Source organism: Phasianus colchicus, chromosome 1 (genome assembly GCF_987193195.1).
Source record: "Phasianus colchicus chromosome 1, bPhaCol1.hap1.1, whole genome shotgun sequence".
Lineage (NCBI taxonomy): Eukaryota > Metazoa > Chordata > Aves > Galliformes > Phasianidae > Phasianus > Phasianus colchicus.
The window spans coordinates 194,445,038-194,457,752 of record NC_143436.1 but is presented as its reverse complement, the minus strand read 5'-3'; the positions used below and the strand labels follow the sequence as shown (position 1 = coordinate 194,457,752).

Below are 12,715 nucleotides of genomic sequence, written 5' to 3'. Positions count from 1 at the left end.
AGGAGCTGAATGTGCATGGGGTAGAGGTTCAGAAAGCTTGGGGGCAGATGAAGTTAAGAACAAAAGAACAAAAAATTAAAAGCTACACACAGCAGGCACCCCAACAGCAGGAAGATCTTTCAAAAGTAAAAACATTTATTTATGAATTAAATCTGAGAAGCCACCAGATCTGCTCTCGTGTCTTACAGTCCTTACAAAGAATCATTAAGGTTGGAAAACCACTAAGATCACCAAGTTCAACTACCAACCCATCCCCACTATGTCCCTCAGTGCCACATCTCCACAATTCATGAACACCTCCAGGGACAGTGACTCTACCACCTCCCTGGGCGGTCTGTTCCAGTGATTGACCATTCTCTCTGAGAACAATTTTTTCCTAATATCCAACCTAAACCTCCCCTGGCACAACTTGGGGCCATTACCTCTTGCCTTATCGTTGTTACCTGGGAGAAGATGCTGACCCCCACTTTGCTACATCCTCCTTCCAGGAAGTTGTAAAGGGCAATAATGTCTCCCAGACTATTCTTTTCCAGACTGAATAATCCCAGTTCCCCCAGCCATTCCCTATAAGACTTGTGCTCCAGAACTTTCATAGCTCTGTTGCCGTTCTCCAGATATTCTCCAGGGCTTCAACATCTTCCCTGTAGTGAAGAGCCCAGAAATGAACGCAGCACTGAAGGTGCAGCCTCACTAGAGCTGAACACAGAGGGTGGATCAGCTCCTGCTCCTGCTGGCAACACTATTTCTGATACAAGGCAGGATGCCATTGGCCTTCTTGGCCATCTGGCCACACTGCTGGTTCATGTTCAGCTGAGCATCAGCCAGCACCCTCAGATCCTCTTTCTCCATGCAGCTTTCAGCCACTGCCCCAAACCCATAGTGCTGCATGGGGTTGCTGTGACCAAAGTGCAGGACCCGGCACTTGCCCTTGTTGAATTTCATCCCATTGGCCTCAGCCCAGGAGTGCAGCCTGTCCAGGTCCCTCTGAAGGGCCTCCCTGCCCTCAGGCAGATCTACACTTCTTCCCAGATGGCTGTCATCTGCAGACTTACTGAGGGTCCACTCAATCCCTTCATCAATAAAGATAATAAACAGGGCCAGCCCCATCCAGGTTCCTAAGCCACAGAAGCTCTAGGACCTTTAATACTATACTACATGTCACTCTGTTAAGTATTCTGCCAGCTCAGCTCACAGCCAAGTGCTGAAGAGGAAAAGCAACCTTGCCTTTGGATGGCAGCATGCCTTGATGAGCTCAGCTCTGTCAAGCTTCGCCCTGTATCATCACTTCCCAGGGAAACTCAAGCACACTCCCAGCAGGTGGAGAGGGAGACATCTCATCTTTTCACCACATAGTCCATCTCCAGGAAAATGCAAGTTCGGAGTTAGTGGTCAACTAAAAATGAATATTAAAAGGAAAACAGCTGCTAACAGCTACATCTTCACTCTATAGCTTTGTAATGAGATGGGGTGAAGGTGGCCAGTTTCTGGAAAAAGGCAAACAAGCATCTAATCTGTTAATCAAGACAATGCAATACCAACCACAGTGCAATAGTCTCTCTCCTTCTAAATTTATAGGGTTAGTTCCTAAGGAATTTAGGATCGCAGCTCTCACAGAGAGGACAAACAAAAACTAATGTAAGTTATACTACAGAAGCCTTTCACTGCTCACCCCATTCACATCCCAGTGGAAAGAAAAACATGAAGTTCCCAAACAGAGAAATGTGTTAATTTATTGAATCATTAAGGTTAGAAAAAACCACTGAGATTGTCTAGTCCAACCATCAACCCATCACCACCGTGCCCACTAAACTGCTGAGAAAGAGGATGACAGAACAGAGATCACACATGCTCATCCTACTGGATTTCAGGGGATTTACCTTTGCCTACAGGAGGTGCAGATGGAACAGATTTTAGGATCTCAACTCTTCAAAAACAAACACAGCTACACCGCAAGTAGGATGAGATCACCTTGCTGAAGTCACTGCTCCTGAATACTGAGCCAAAATAACAGGGTGGGATTGTGAGAGCAACCAAACATCAGCAGATATGCAAGATCTGCACCGCAATACTAAGCACGAAGCTGATGACAGAAATAAGTATGATGTTAAAGGCATAAAGCCACTCACTGCTCGGATGAGATTATTTTAATCTCTGTGACCATTATCTCCTGAACTGATGCATTTATGCTGCTTGAAACCATATGAACAAATTTTTCCGTAACTGTGGAAAGAGAAAAAGCCTCACATGAGCACTGGTGGTGGCATTTGGACTAGGTCCGAGGATGAATAAGTATTGGACCAGAAGGCAGGAAGGGCTCTCTTGCAGGATGTACCTAATACCTCATGTTACAAAGGATTTGTTCCTAAAAAAGCAAAAGGGCATCTAAAATAAAACTGATAATGTGAATGCAAAAAAAAAAAATAATAAAAAAATCATGATCCTGACAATTCCCAAATCAACAGCAGGAAATGAAGAAAACTCAAGCTGAGATCATTTAAACATTATTATTATTGTTTTAAGTAGCCTATAACTTTAAATGAAGTCATCGCAGACAAGAAAAGGCATTTTTGGTCGGACCAAGTCAATGACTAAATTCTTACAGATATGGTCATCACTTCTGAATGTTTTTTCTTTTGCAACCCTTGGACACAATTCAGAGACACAAACACAGAACAAATGAAAAAGCTGGCACTCCAAAGTCATCATCAACAGAAAGAAAAAGGTAATGGGATCTCTGACCCCCTTAGCTTCTGTTCCTGTCCCTCTCTCCAAAACCCCTCTTCACCATGAGTAAATCAGAAACAGTTTTGGGAGAGAGGGCTGTTAATATGAGTTGGCAGGATGCTGTTTCAGCAAGTATAACTTTCATGCAAGCCAGAAGTCCCACTATGACAGCACAGTGAGTCACCTGATGACAAGTTATTGAAGCATTTAGGCACTGTTTTTAATTCTAAAAATTGACACTGCTTTGCTGTGTCTAACTGGAGGATGTGCCTTTATTGAACCTAGAATTCAAACACTGCCTCTGGCCGTCTGCCTCCATTTAAAGACAGCCTACACAGAAGAATATACTGTTTGTGTTCTGCTTTCATAGAATCATACAATTCTTCCAGCTTCCAGAAGAACCCTGGAGGAATCCAAGTTTTTTTACTTTTTCTTCTAGAAGGAAAAGCAATTCCCAGCCCTATCCTCACCTCTTCAGCCTTTCTGAATGACATCAGCACATTTAAAAATTTCCATGTCCCATCAGCAAAACTGCCTTCTCCATAGAGGAAGGTCATGAGTCTTTTCCCCCTATCTAACCTTTATCCCCCTGCAGAGCCCTGAAGCAGCTGCTTCTTAGTGGGGTGGAACACAAAGCAAAGCACACTACCTCCCTACTGCTCATCTTCAGGATCACAGATGGTTTAGGACTCCGTTTCTCATCAGCCTTGTGGGTGTCCAGGGAAAGTAGAGCTGGACAGGAGATGAACACCGTTACTGTAGAAAGGGAGAAGGTAAAATAAAAAAGAAAAAGAAAAGATACGCTTTAAGAGATATAGTTAAGGAATGAAGATAGAGGGTGGGAGAAAAGAAATCAAAAGCATACAGAATCACAGATATATTCCAAGTTGGAACAGACCCAAAAGGATCACTGAGTTCAATACCTGCAGAAGTTAGTTCCCACATACACACCAAATTACATTTAATATGACTGTCAGTGCTCCCAGATATGAAAGGAGAGACAGCAGTTTGACATTGCCAGGCTGCAGCTTCATCAAGATGAAGTGTCAGCTTAATTTTGCTCATAAAATGTCTTCAAAGTCTTATTTAGGAACATGAGATAGGGATTGAAGGCAGCCTCGAAAAAGAATGCTATTCCCACTCTCTCTGACTCTTTTAGCACTGGTTTCATAGTGGAAGAGACTTCTGCTGCTTTTTAGGAGTTTAATACGGCCTTTTTAATCATCATCCCTGCTATTAAGGGATTCAAAGTGGCACAGGAGAAGAATTTGTTAAGATACAGAAAAGTAAGAGATTGCAGGTTTTTCACCACCTGTCGTCTTATTACCAAGACAAATAGGCTGATGTAACAATGAGAAATTTGATGAGCCAGAAATTAGAAGAGATTTTTTTATTAGATCAGTGTAAGTGCAATACAGTGCTGCAGTACCTCCTCCTTCCTCCCTTCACTTCTCTGGCTTTTGTAAGGCTATCAACTGAAGATTTTGGTGATTGAGCAGAACTAAGTTCATAGTATCATAGAATGAAGTCCTCTCCAAACCAAGCCAAATATCATGTAGTTCCAGCCCCCCTACTGCAGGCAGGGTTGCCATGTTGCCAACCACTACATCAGGCACCAGCTCATTGCCTTCACATCTCCAGAATCTTGGAACTTAACAGAAAGATCAAACACCTTAACACGCACCCCCAAAATACATTAAGGTTTACCAAAAAGTTCAGCAGTTACTCTGATTATCAGAAATTGGATGGTTTAAATGAAGGGCTCTGCAGCACGACCACCACCCATGCCTACCCCTTTTAGTTCAGCTCCCAATACTTTCCCATTATCATCACTGATGGATTGACAGTTGGACTGGATCATCTTAAAGGACTTTCCCAACCTTAATGATTTACAGTCTGCTGCTGTGGTTGCAAGGCCATAAGAGCAACACTGAAATTGAACTCACATCTCATTCCCAAGTGGGATTGAAGACAAGCACAATAGCAGGGCAAGACAGGGATGTGAACTCTAAGTTTGTGGTTAACATTTTGTGGTTTAAACAGGAACGTTTGCTTTCCTGGATAGTCTGGCAATAAAATTCAATCAAACAGTTGTGGAAAAAAAGAGTTAGCAGTGACCACATCCACGAAAATGCCATTCAGTACAACCCTCAGAGAATCCATAGTAAACAATCAATCCACGATCTTTGTTTTAGGTCTGTATCTTCCAGCATGGAAACCAAATAGTCCTACAGCAATTCATTATTTCAGCAAGAAGTGCCAAGAGTGGAGTGCCTCGAACTACCTCCAGGAAATCCTTTATTAGGGATACTATTTAAACAAAGTCAGAGATCCACATTGGAAACAAGCCTGAAGTCATCAGACCTGTAGACTGAAAACTACATTTCTAAATGTAGTTTAGAAATGTAGTTTCTAATGTATAACTACATTATAAAGGCCATAAAACATATTTCTAAATGTAGAGAAGAATGTGATACTCTTCATGAGCCAACACTCCCATTCACACTTGTTTCCTGAGCATAAATAAAGGCTTATTTTTATGTGCAGTGTTTTAAATTGATCTGCCTGATTTTCTAACAATTAGTTGGTATTTAAATATCTGCCTTTTGACCTCAATTACAGCGCCTTTATTTCAACAATGCACTGATTTGGATCACTCTCAATTAAGGTACCTTTCAGTTAGTACATGCTATGTATAAGTAAGTCTTGCAGTTTACTGAAAACAGTGGCCTACTAAAGATAATATTTTGCTGAATAAGACATAGCCAAACTTGGGCTACAGTAAGAGTTAACACATTCTGTGGTTTGCAAAGGAAATGATGCTGAAATTCAGCTTGAGTGAGGTGTTCCTGAAAGAATAAGGATGTATAACTTGTTCTATTTCCAGAAGAAACTGCAAAATGTAATGGGTGTTTTATAATTGAGTGTCTTATTAAAATTAATGAACTAATCAATATTGCATTTCAAATTCTGACATGCCCATTTGCTGCTAATTCCTTTTTTTCCTATGCACTCCCTCGTCTTTGCAGCTGCTACCTGACTTTTAAATTTATCTTTTACTATGAAGGAACACCAGAGTTCAGACTCAGGTGAGCAGCTCAATGAACAAGAAAAAGCAAAAGATAAATTATAAGTCTGGCTTCATATTTTTTTCCCCTTCTACATCAACACAGAGGGTTACAGAGCTCAGTAATGGCCTCAAGCACATGCTGCACCTTACAAAGAATCACAGCCACGAGCTGAAACAAACCCAATAGTCTCAGTAGTGACTGGATTTATTGGGACAGAAAGATCTACTCCTCCCCACTGATGATGGAGGAAACCAGTTTATCATTCACTGCAAACAAGACTGAATTATGGATGCACATGAATTCTACACTCAGCTCTGACTTGCAGCTTCTCCAAAGCAAGACTGAAATAAGACATTCTTGAAATACCTACTAAAGGCAAAGGATAGATTCATTCTGGCACAAAGCCTTTGAATTGAGCTTGCTGGTGAAACTGCATAATGTTCATTTACAGATAGCTGGGAAAAATAAATTCAAGTTTTATAAAAGGAATTACTTTTCTTCTCTCTCTACAGAGGAGTTTGGGCTAAGTGGCCAAGGCACTCGTATTTTAAGCATGTGCATTTGGTAATCTGCAAGTGTAGAAAATAATTTATATTGGAAATTCTTTATGCTAAAGAACCAATAAGGTATTTCACATTGTACAAAGCTTTCTGCACACAAACGAGGAGGAAAAACACGTGCAGTAAGACACCAGTTCCAATGAAATACACTTACCACTCCAGCTTCTGTTTTGTGAATAGAATCCAAACCCTGAGAAATGGGCTCCATCTTGTAAGAGAGCCATCATACAAAATATCCTTGTGCCACTTATTAAGAGAACCAACAGTTCAAACCCTACTCACACTTCCAGAAAGTAACTCCAAGTCCCAAAGTGGTGCTGTTACAACCCTGGAAGCCAAACTGTGTTTAAATTTTTCTATGCAGGAGTTGGACCTGATGATCCTTATGGATCCCTTCCAACTCAGGATAGCCTGCGACTCTATGATTCTATTTAATTTTCATTCTCTCTGCTGCCATCTGTAAAGTCACCAAGAGCCATGATTCTACCTCACCTGTAATCTATGGAAAGGCACTACATACATCAGGGGGAGACAAACCTGGCTAACACTCCCTGCCCTAAAAACACAAATATGAACAGTTGTTATTTTTATACTCCATTTTCCATTTAGATTACATGTATGGATTAACTCTGCAAAGAAGAGAACAGAGGACGAAACAAGCTTTTATGCCCCACACAATGCATATCTGCCTCTTGATTTCTGTTAGCCTCATAGTTGAAGGCCAAGATCAAGATGTTAGTAGCTACATCATGTACTTCAGTGTATACATATATACATACAATATATCACATGCCATGCTTCCTATACCTTCACTGGGATCACAAAGCGTTATTGTGGGAGAAATTCTCTCCTTTCTGAAAGAACACTTGGTTACTGCTTCTGCAATCTTCTCATTCAGTCTGTTTTACCCAAAATAGCACCTTTCTTCTGTCCCATCAGCATTTTCTCCTCCTTGACAAAAGGATGCCTCACTTACCACCACCTGACTTCAGTAATTCTAGAAGAGATGTAGGAAAAACAATGACTTTTAAGGGAGTTATATCAGTGTAAGAGCAAAATAAGCTGGCTACGTAGCAGGTCCAAAGAGCACAGATTGCGAGAAAGAAGGAAACCATGAAAGGACAGTTACTGTTTAACCTGTGTCTCAGACAAGATGTAAGAGATACAGAAAGGCCGTTTGTTTGCTATATGATGGGAAGAACAGAACACGTGGATTGCCAGCTTAAACAGCTACTCCAGAGCCTCAATAATTTACGAGAAGTACATAGGTATATAAACAAGACCTGAATACTTCCACTGTTTCTTTGAATTCCCCTGGAAACACACTTCATCAGATAGCTTTTTTGTTTCCTCTTGCACCTCCCCAACAAACAATTGCTAAAACGAAAGGAGCTAGAGAAAGCTATGCAAGAATACCAGTGCATTTGTTAGCACAGCTGCTTGGATCCCCAAATCAAGATGAGGAAGCAACACTCTCAGCTACCTGCTCCATGTACAACACAGTAACAGTGAGATCCAGGGGACCAGCATGAGCACAAAGAACAATCTGCATTTTTAAAGTGCAACTCTCTGACCTATTTTAAAACATCTACTGGGGCATCATAGAATCATTATGGTTGGAAAGGACTACTAAGATCACCAAATCCAACAGCCAACCCACCACTACCAGCCACTAAACCATGTCCTCAGTACCACACCTACACGTTTCTTGAAAACCTCCAGGGATGGTGACTCCACTGCCTCCTAAATGATGATAAATTATAATACATAGCATGTCCTGTAAGAGCCTTTTTCTTTATAATGAGTAAATCCTGGTTAGCATAAATAGCGTTGGGGTGTTTCAAGCTACCTATTCCTAAAAGAGCATCACATGCCTTTTGCTCAGGAGGGAAGAATTGATCGCTGTGCCTTACGTGCTGCATCACTGAGCAGCTGCTGCCAGCCCTGGTTCTGCTCCCACTGGGAACGGGGCTTCAAAGCACCACCCCCCAGGTGAGAGCTGTGCAAGTCCATATGAAATGCAACACACTAGATAATTTTCTCCATAAGCACAAGCCCTTGCCATCAAGCAGAACACTTCTACATTCTTCCCAATTCTATATAGAGGTTGAACATGCAAGCAAAGTTCCTGGGCAAGCACAGAAAATGGCACAATACATTTCTGACACATAGCATTCTTTTCCCTTCCCGAAGAGGTAAAAAGCCAACAAGAGAGATTCTTGCATGTGTCAAAGGTCTAACAATCCAAGACTTAAAGAAATACAGCTTTTGTTTACAGATGCTTGGTCTCAGGCTGTTTTCTTATACTTCCTCACAAAGCATGGTTGTTTTTCAGACCCTTTACGAAGTCTATTTATTTCTGTTATCATGTGCTGTTGACAGGATGAACTGTAAACCCAGGTCACTCAAAGGGTGGAGCTCAGCATCGTTTCTGTTTTGCTAACCAGAAAAGTCTATTTTTATAGGTGTTTCAATATGCTCTTAAGAATGTAAGGGAACTGGGCCATCACAGCTATGGTTACAAAATAACGAAACTTCCCACACCTATGAAGGTGCAAAACAGAGAAAGAAGTCACACCGAAGCTCACTCATATCTAAAGTTAAACAAAAACAAAACTGCTTAAGAAACCAGGTGTAATTCATGCACTTGCTGTCAAAGCTGAGGAAAGCTCTGCACGGATCTGGGAAAGGATCCACAAGAATCAGCAGTAATTCAACAAATCTCTGGGGCAAAACAATAAGTTTGTATTTCCAGTGCAAGCAAAGCACCCAGAAAAGCAATAGACAAGCAGTATATTTTATCATAAAATCATAGAATCATTTGAGTTGGGAAGGACCTCTAAAGACCATCTGATCCAACTCTGCTGCAATGAACAGGGACACCACAGCTCCATCAGGTGCTCAGAGACTCATCCAGCCTGACCATGACTGCCTCCAGGGATGGGGCACCCACCACCTCTCTGGGGAACCTGTGCCAGTGCCTCACCGTCCTTAATGTAAAAAACTTTTTTCCTTATATCCAATCTAAATCTCCCCTCTTTTAGTTTGGAGCCATTTCCCCTTGTTCTCTCACAACATACCCTGTTACAGAGTGTCCCCTTCTTTCTTACTGCCTAATCCACCGAAAACGCAGAGGGAAAAGTAATGTCTAACCACCCAATGGACACACACGAGCTGTTTCACACAGAGGAGTTTTTCCAGCCTTATCCTAAAAAGCTTTGAGCAAGACAAAAGCACCCAAACAACGGGAAGGCTGTTAGAGCAGTGATGCTCGCTGCTGCACCAGGCAACACCAGGAAACTCCAGGTAAGGAGAACAGGGAGGCGGTTCAGTGAAAGGTATCTGTGAGTCACGCTGTACAAAGAGTAATTGCAAGCAAGGAGAACAAACACTCTCCCTCCCGTGCCCAGTACAGCCATTTCACCAGCTACAATGTCTGCTTTCACTTTAAAAAGCTTGGCTAGAACTAAACAGCTTCTACAGTTGTTCTTACATACGCACACAGTGTACTTAATCACCACCTAAAGTACATGCCTTACAGCTGGTAACAAGCAGAGGTCTTAACATCTATTTATTTATAAATCTTGCTGCTGGAGGTAATGTCTGAGTAAGGACCAAGCAATGCCCTGCAGAAGCAGATGCACCGTGACACACACACGGATGGAGCCAGCTCTTCCCACTAATCGTGGATTTTAAGCCCTTTGGATAACAAAAGCAGCAAAAGCAAGGGTTGCAGGCATGGGAGAGCTGCGGGTTTCCATGCACTGAGGAAGGGACGAGAGTTGGTGCCCCTCGCTCTGCGGTGCTACCTCTCCTTCGGGCTCCCAGGAGCACCAAGAGGTGCCACCCAACTCGCAAGGTCTCCTCGCTGCCGTTCGCTCCCTTACCCGAGCCGGAGGAGCTGGACCGGAGACCTCGTGAGGTCCCTTCCAATCCAAGCCGTGCCACGATCTTAAGTTCAGCTTTGCTGTTAAGATCTTGAATAACAACAGATCTCATACACGCACACATGGAACGGGGGGCTAAGGAAAAACACGCTCCCACGTCTGCATCCCTGCCATAGAGCCACACACAAAGCCCGAGGCTGCATCACCCAGCACGGGGCCGGCTCCTCAACTCTTTGTGTTCGCCCCCCCCCCCCCGAGCCCCTCCAGCCGCAGCCAGCACCAGACGCGGGCTGAGCCCCGATCTTCCCCACCCCAACCTCTGCCCCGAGTCCGCAAGCGGCTCCCGATCGCACAGCCCGAGGCTGGAGACAACTCCCTTTGTTAAATGAATGAGCTGGGAAAGCAGGAGGGAGGCAATCTCACTCCCACCCCCCTTCTTAAATTGAATGGAAAGGGGAAGAAGAAAAAAAAAAAAAAAGAAAAAAAAGAGAGAGAGAAGAAGAAAAATAAGAATCCAGCCGCTCAACCTCTTAGCAAACTTCCCAGTTGCAAAAAAGAAAAAGAAAAAAAATCGGAGAGGAAATCCCCAGCCCGGCAGCACTCACCTTCCGCCCGCTGCAAGGTGCCGCCCGCTCTCTGCCCTGCCCGCTCCCCGCGGCCGCCCGGCGCCGCCTCCCCGCGTCCTCCCCGCTGCCATTGGCTCCGGAGGGGTCCAGGGGTCCGCCCCCTCCACCAAGGTGGGCAGCCCAGGGCTGGGGGAGAAGTTTGGGGTCGGTGGGTTGTGTTGGAGCTTTGAGATGGGCTGATCGTTCGGTGTGTGGTACCTGGAGCTAGGGTTGGTGCGGGGCGTAAGGATGATTCGCGATTGTGGTGATAACGTCGAGGGAAGGGGATCGCCGGTGAGGCGCTGTAGTGACTTGGTTTCTGTTCTTGGCATCTCAGAACCGGCTCCATTAGGGACCGTGTGCACGCAGATCCAAAAAAGGAAAGAAGGGAAACGGGCTCTGCTTTGCTGCTGTGCTGCACAGCAGGATGTACGTATCTCAGAGATGTTACCTTATACTGCAGGAGATTGGGGTTTGCTCTCCCCACGATGTAAAGCTCACAGGAAACTTGTCCCCATAGTTAGCAGGAGTGTTCAGCTCCACGCTTATGCTCTGCTGGGGGAGGAGAAGAGATGGGATTTGATCACAGGCATTCAGGAACAGGAAACGGTGAGGCTGTCTAGACATAGAGATGTCAAACGCTAAGTGGAGCAGGTAGATACATGGGAGGGAAATAATGCAGGTCACCACATCAGACCTGCCCTTACACTGGCACAGCGTGCCTATATACAACAGCACTACACAGCCTTGCCCTTCCCTCCTGTATCAACGTTTATCAGTTCCCCTGATAAGTTTGTTCAGGAACTACAGCAGCTGTAAATGAATCCGACTGAAATACACAAATAGAGGAAGTGAGAACACAAGGAGTGGCAGGGAAGGTTGGAGTGCAGCAGAGCTGATTTCAATCAGCTTAACCTGTCATCGAATCACACACTCAGAATTACTTCCCCCTTGATATGGGAACCCCCAGGTACGTGGGAGTCACGCCTACATGATTGCTGCAGTGAGGAAAACTGCACAGCTGAGCTCAAATTTCATAGCTGTAAAGGAAGCACACAGAGCTGAAGTTAGAAATGAGCACAGCTCCCTTTCCATCCCAAACCGAGTCCTGAAGAGTGATTCTTTCTGTACTCTATAGCAGAAAGCCTCTTAAGAAACAAGGATGCACCCTGATAATTTTGAGAACTAGTTTTGAAGGCAGGCAAGAGATTGGTCCAAAGTACTCCTAAGCATGTTCTCTCTGCAAGATATCTAAGCGAACACATTTATCCAACCACCTTACAGTGAAATGGAGAATGGTGATAGCAGGTTACTGGCAGTGGCTGGCCTAAAGCCTGGCCCAAAATCAGCCCATGGTTTGTTCTAACAGTCCCTGCTATGGCTGCTTTTATATCTGTATCCAGATCTCAAAATTTCTTTTCTACCGTATTTCAGAGAGGATTCCCAAACATATGGCAAAAGAGCTGTTTGAGATGTCCATGCACTGTGGCAGAATGGGACAGAGAGCTAATGCTGCAAACCAGAATTTGTACTTGAGAGAGGAATGAATGAAATGCAGATCATTTATTTGCCTTGTAAGTACTCAGAGCGGAGAAAGTGCTCAGGGGGAATTTCAAAGAAATGATTCATCTTGCCTTGTACTTGGGATAAACTCAGATGGCCCATTTTCATTATGGGTAGGAAAGGGTTTTCTTACATCTCAAAAGGGTCTCCCATTTTCAATATGGGTGAAAAAGGGTTCTGTGGGAGACTAGCCCCGGCCTCAAGGACCAACGTTGTTCATTTTTTTATACTTCAGATGTAGAGCAGAGAGAGGAGCCCAGATGTTGTGGGGCACAGCCTGACAGTTTATTCTCCATCAGCAAGAC

General features: G+C 43.8%; 1 protein-coding gene across 4 annotated transcripts in view; it reads right to left on the bottom strand.

Moving 5' to 3' along the window:
* Window positions 1-11,336, bottom strand: part of PAK1 (p21 (RAC1) activated kinase 1) — a 68,133-nt gene extending 56,797 nt beyond the window's left edge. For 2 of the 4 annotated variants that reach the window (XM_090134141.1, XM_090134142.1), the window contains exons 1-2: window positions 10,848-10,922; window positions 3,374-3,480 (exon numbers count right to left, since the gene is read on the bottom strand). The gene's annotated coding sequence lies outside the window, so the exon portion shown is untranslated. Of the gene's footprint in view, window positions 1-3,373; window positions 3,481-10,847 lie in introns of all 4 variants that reach the window. The other 2 variants (XM_031601080.2, XM_090134140.1) reach the window with 2 other exon arrangements.
* Between the last annotated feature and the right edge of the window lie 1,379 nt (window positions 11,337-12,715).